A 6,352-nucleotide genomic window follows, 5' to 3' on the forward strand; every position below is an offset into this window, starting at 1 on the left:
AGCACGCCGTCACCGACCACATCGGTGGCCCGGCGCGCCCCCTTGACCCGGCCTGGGCGCAGGACGACGCCCACGTCCTCTCCTGGCTGTACAACCGCGTCAGCCCGGAGGTCTTCGGGCTCATTCACCAGCGCGGCGCTACTGCCGCCGCCGTTTGGGAGTCCATCTGCACTCTCTTCCTCGAGAACGTGGAACACCAGGTGGTGTTTCTCTCCACCGAATTTTGCCGCATCGAGCAAGGTTCCTCTTCCATCCTCTCCTTCTTTGCACGGCTCAAGGACTGCGCCGACCGCCTCGCCGAGCTCGGCGCGCCCGTCACCGATCGCGATCAGGTGCTCAACATGTTCTGTGGGCTTCACCCACGTTTTCGCTATGCCGTGCCCATCCTAACGATGCAGACACCGTTTCCGACCCTGCTGCGCTGCCGTGCCTTTCTGCTGTTGGAGGAGAGCCGTCTCTCTGCCGACGGCACCACTGAGACTGCCATGCACGCCGCCCGCGCCCCGGCCAACAACAACAACAACAACACTCCGGGCGGCGGCGGCGGCGGTAACGGCGGCCCTGGGAACGGTCCTCCACGCGGCGGCGGGGGACGCTACAAGGGCAAAGGGAAGGCCAACAACTCCGGCGGGGGGCAGTCGTCCCACTCCGGCGGGGGTGGGCATGCACAACGCCCTCCCGCTCCTGCAGCTGCACCGTGGACCGGCATGGTTCACGCCTGGCCGATGCCGTGGCGCGCCCATGCCCCGGGCGCGGGCATCCTCGGCCCTCGTCCTGGCGCGAACACACCGTTTGCGGGAACTACCTCGCACCATGCTGCTGGTCCGAGTGCTCCGGGCGCTCCGGGCATCCCTGCGACAGCGCCTCCCGTGGTCTGGCAGCATCAGGTTGTGCCTCCACACCCGCTCTACGGCGCCCCCAACACCGGTCTCTACAACCCGACCGCGCCTGCATGGGACCAGGGCGCGCTCATCCACGCCCTCAACTCCATGACGATGCAGTAGCAGCAGCAGTCTCCACCGACCGCGGACTGGTACCTCGATACGGGGGCGACGTCCGGTATGCTCTCCTCCTCCTTTCCCCATACTTCATCTCGCATCGTTGTCGGCGACGGGACCACGCTTGCGACCACGCACACCAGCCACACCACCATCCCAACCTCAGGCCCTCCTATCTCCCTCCGCAATGTTCTTGTCTCCCCACACCTCATTTGAAACCTAATCTCTGTCAAAGCTTTAGCTCGCGATAACCCATTAAATGTTGAATTTGATGATTTCGGTTTCTCTGTCAAGGATCGAAGAACGAAGAGGGTGATCCTCCGCTGTAACTCGGACGATGACGAGCTCTACCCCATGTCGTCCGCGCCCGCATCCCGTGATCACCACGCGCTCACCGCCACCATCCGCGATCTGTGGCACCAGCGTCTCGGCCATCTAGGTGGAGATGCCCTTGGCCGCACTCTTCGTCTCACGGGCATCGACTGCGACCACTCCGCCCCCGGTGTCTGTCATGCGTGTCAACTAGGGAAGAGCACTAGGCTCCCGTTCAGCTCATCTGGACATGTATCTTTCTTTCCGTTTCAGTTAGTGCACTGTGATGTATGGACCTCTCCCGTGCAGAGCAACTCCGGTTGCCAATACTATCTACTTATCCTTGATGACTATAGTCACTTTGCATGGACTTTTCCTTTGCGACACAAGTCCGATGTTCTTCCCACGATCTGCACGTTCTTCACCTTCGCACGCACCCAATTCAACCTTCCCATCCTCACGGTCCAAACGGACAACGACAAGGAGTTCGAAAACGCAGCCTCACGCGCTCTCTTCTCCTCGCTCGGCGCCCAGTTACGCATGTCCTGCCCTTACACCTCACTGCAAAACGGGTGGGCAGAGCGCGCACTCCGCACCCTTAACGACATCACGCGATCGCTCCTCGTCCACGCCCACATGCCACACTCCTACTGGGCCGAAGCACTTCAAACTGCCACTTTTCTCCTCAACAGACGGCCGTGTCGTCCTCGCCACGATCACTCGCCGTTCTTCCTACTCTACGGTGCCCAACCTGACTATACCGCAATGCGTGTGTTTGGTTGTCTCTGCTACCCGAATCTCACAGCCACAACTCCGCACAAGCTAGCCCCACGCTCCGCTCCGTGTGTCTTCCTCGGATACTCGCACGAGCACAAGGGCTACCGGTGTCTCAACTGTGCCACCGGGCGCGTGGTGACCTCGCGGCATGTCGTCTTCGATGAGGGCACGTTCCCTTTTCGCGTCAACACAAGCGTTCCCACCCAGCCAGATACATCTCTCCTTGACGACCTGGCCAACCTACCTTTCGTTCCACAACAACCCATGACTGTTCGTCCATCTCACTCATCCCCTCCCACCATTGTGGACGCGCCCACGCCAGCACCAGCGCCTGCTGCCATGGCAGTCCCCACGTCGTCCCCTCCCACAACCGGACCCACGTCCGCCCTCCCCCCGCCCACGACACCCGAACCTGGGTCACTCACCTCCGCTCCCACGACACCTCCTCACGTGGAGTCGACAACCACTCCTGCTGCCGGCGCCTCCACTGCCTCGCCACCATCCTCACCACCGCCTCGCCGCCGTGCCTGCCCACGCCCAACACACCCCATGCAGACGCGTGCGCAAGCCGGCAAGTTTCTTCCTAACCCTAAATACCACCAGAACCTCACAACATCCACTACACCTGATATATCCCCGATCCCAAAAACCGTGCGTGCCGCCTTGCGCGATCCTTGTTGGTTGGCTGCGATGCAGGTGGAGTACAGGGCCCTCATGGAGAACAAGACCTGGAGGCTCGTACCGCGGCCGCGCGGTTCCAACATCGTCACCGGCAAGTGGTTGTTCCGGCACAAGCTCAAGGCCGACGGCACGCTCGAACGCTACAAGGCCAGATGGGTGGTTCGCGGCTTCTCCCAACGCCCCGGCGTCGACTTCGACGAGACCTTCTCACCGGTCGTCAAGGCGGCCACGATCCGTGTCGTCCTCACCGTTGCAGCATCTCGTCGGTGGCCCGTGCATCAAATGGATGTCAACAATGCCTTCCTGCACGGCCACTTGACGGAGCAGGTGTACTGCCAGCAACCCGCTGGCTTCGTCGACGAGGCTCACCCCGACGTCTGTCTGCTCGATCGCTCCCTCTACGGCTTGGAGCAAGCGCCACGCGCCTAGTTCGCGCGCTTCGCTGCGTTCGCCCGCAGCATCGGCTTCGTCACTTCTCGGGCGGACCCATCTCTGTTCGTGCTCCACAACAACGACGGCGCCGCCTACCTCCTCTACGTCGACGACATCATTCTTGCTGCTTCGTCGACTGCGCTTCTTCATCAACTCCAGCGGCGCCTCTCGACAGAGTTCTCGATGAAAGATCTTGGTCCACTTCACTACTTCCTCGGCATCGCTGTCACACGCACGGCTGACGGGTTCTTCCTCTCTCAACGAGAGTACGCCGAAGAACTGCTCGAGCGCGCCAACATGCAAGCCTGCAAGCCGATCTCGACTCCCGTCGACACCCGCTCGAAGCTCTCTGCGACGGATGGCGCGCCGGTGCCCGACGCCGCGGAGTACCGCAACCTCGTTGGCGCTCTCCAGTACATGACTATGACGCGCCCCGACATTGCCTATGCAGTTCAACAATGCTGCCTGGTGATGCATGACCCGCGCGTCCCACACATGGCGCCGGCGAAGCGGATACTGCGCTATCTTCGGGGCACCACAAGCCATGGACTGTGCCTACAACCAGCTACCTCCCTCGACCTTGTCGCCTACTCCGACGCCGACTGGGCCGGGTGTCCGGACACGCGACGCTCCATCTCCGGCTACGCCGTCTACCTTGGTGATGCTCTGGTGTCCTGGTCCTCCAAACGCCAGGCCACCGTGTCCAGGTCGAGTGCGGAAGCCGAGTATCGCGCCGTCGCCAACGCCGTCGCCGAGAGCTGCTGGATACGCCAACTCCTCGCCGAGCTAGCGACTCCTCTTCGCAAGGCCAGCATTGTCTTCTGTGACAATATATCCTCCGTCTACATGGCTGCCAACCCTGTGCACCATCGCCGGACCAAGCACATCGAGCTTGATATCCACTTCGTCCGGGAGAAAGTGGCCCTCGGCGAGCTGCGCCAACGAGCCAACAGTTCGCCGATGTTCTCACCAAAGGGCTGCCCATGCCAGCGTTCGAGGAATTTCGGTCCAGTTTGTGCATCAGGCCGCCCGACGCTCAAACTGCGGCGGGGTGTTAGCAGTTAGCTAGTCTCTCCCTCTCACCTCTCTCCACCGTGCGCACGTACTGCATGCGATCGCCCACGATCCATGCACGTAGCCACGACCTGGCGCTCTGCGCCTCTGTTGTAACCTGAGCTATATATACGAGCGTATAGATCGGAGAGCACCTAAGGTGCGATCTCCTCTCCCCATAACATTCTACATTGGGCAATCCCGCTGGGGCATCGCGGGCCTGCAAGCCCGAGGACTGCATTTGGTGCGCACGTCCGCGCCATGGGATCAGAGCCCGCATCATCCAGTTCTTCTGAGCAGCCGATACCTTCTCTTGGGCAGCCGGGTCTACATCCTCCTGACGACAACCCGTGGTAAGAATTATGGAGCGGTAATCGTTCACAGATTTACTTCTCTACCTGCTGTGGCCTTAGCGCTGCGTTTTTAATGTGCCCTGTTCATTGTGCTGAATGTGATGGAGCTGTGACCAGCTTTTCAATTTGTCCTGTCAGTCATGATGTCCATGGAAGAATGTGGTAGTATAATGCAAGCTGAATGATGTTGGTTTTCTGTTTGGTTGAGTGAAGGTGTTGTACTGTTGTTGTTGCTTATGATGTTCAAACTTTACTTATCCTATTCAGTTTTCTCTGTTGCCCACTCCTCATATCTGGTCTGTATTATTTCGTATCCTGCTGCTGCTAATAGGACTTGCTGATATATGGGAAGTTCTCTCAAACGATAGACACTGTTGTCAAGTTAGTTGAACAATACCCAAGTTAGTGTTGCTTGTGACATTGTTTCATCAAGTGTTGTCATTTCAGTATTATGTTAGTTGATTGGGTCTGAAAATTTAAGTCTAAAGTTGATTTCAAGCCAGTTTTAACTCACGGGTGTTTTGCTTATGCAGTTTCTCTAATGCTGCCTTAGTCAACCATAAGCTGAAGACCAGAGACCCTCATGGTTACCTCACCAAACACAGACCTGTGGAGAAGGTTGTGCTGTATGGTGATAGAACTGAATCGTCAATCGCGTCGGATTCATTTCGTCATGCACTGGGTACCGCAATCGTGTCAATCTTCAAGAACGGAAAGGGAAAGTTTGCATTTAGGCATCCTTTGGACCTGAGAAGTTGGAGAGTGAATGCCTTTGGCGGATTTGAGGTGGCAGCTGGCACTCCAATTATTAAGAAGGCCTCGGAATATAACACAATGCATGATTTTTATGAGCTAGGTGTCTTTGCAGAGTTCTGCCTTCTGCACTTCGGGGGAGTTATTCCTGAGCAGTTCAGCAAGTTGATCGAGAAGCTGAAAAGGTTATGCTATTATGGTAGATCCATGCCTCGTTCCAACTCATCTTTGGTCTCTTGTTTTTCTGGATGCCTTCCATACTGTGATGCATTTGATGTCTAAAGAAGAGAGGGAAGTGATACTGAAGAGATTGGATGCTCACTGCCAAGGTTGGAAAGCCGATATGCTCCTAAATGAACTTTCAAAGTGCTATGTTATGTTTATTGGCCCCGACGAAACCCTTACAACACGCGACGAAGATAGCTCGAGAGCTTTCCTTGAGTGCATTAGACATGCTCTTGCACATCCGTTGGATTATATTGGCAGGTTGGAGAGGCTTGGCTTCGAAATTCACAGCAAGCAGGATCTGTACAAAGTTCTGAGGGAGAAAGGTGGTGACAGGCTGCTTTCTCTTCTGTTTGACCTTCTGCCAACAGAATATGTGGAGGAGTTAGCGCTGGAACGTTATCTGTGCCGGGAACACTCCTCCTGTTGTCCATTTCCCACAAACTGTATAAGGCGTGTTTTGAGAAAACATAGCCTTCGTCGTCGTCGTCTTGATCCAGCCACCATCAACAGATTGATTTGGGTAAGGAACTCTCCACACTTTGCATTTAAGAAGCAAAGGACCATGCTAAATTCTGCTACTTTCAGTTTTTCATAGTTACTTTTATCACGCAAAAGAGTCCACATTATATATTGTCCTTTCACCTGAAAACTTGGTGTCTTGATCAAACTTTTAACAAATTTCTGTAGACCACTTTTGTTGAAAGAGCAGTGTGATGAGGCCTTAAAAATGTACATTTGTGTTGCTATACTAAAAGTTGACAGAGA

General features: G+C 56.4%; 1 pseudogene; it reads left to right on the forward strand.

Annotated features, from left to right (window-relative positions):
• LOC123055655 (uncharacterized) overlaps positions 1–6,352 on the forward strand; it is a 9,315-nt pseudogene that overhangs the window by 1,184 nt on the left and 1,779 nt on the right.

The sequence above is a fragment of the Triticum aestivum genome, chromosome 2D (assembly GCF_018294505.1).
Source record: "Triticum aestivum cultivar Chinese Spring chromosome 2D, IWGSC CS RefSeq v2.1, whole genome shotgun sequence".
NCBI classification, from domain to species: Eukaryota; Viridiplantae; Streptophyta; class Magnoliopsida; order Poales; family Poaceae; genus Triticum; species Triticum aestivum.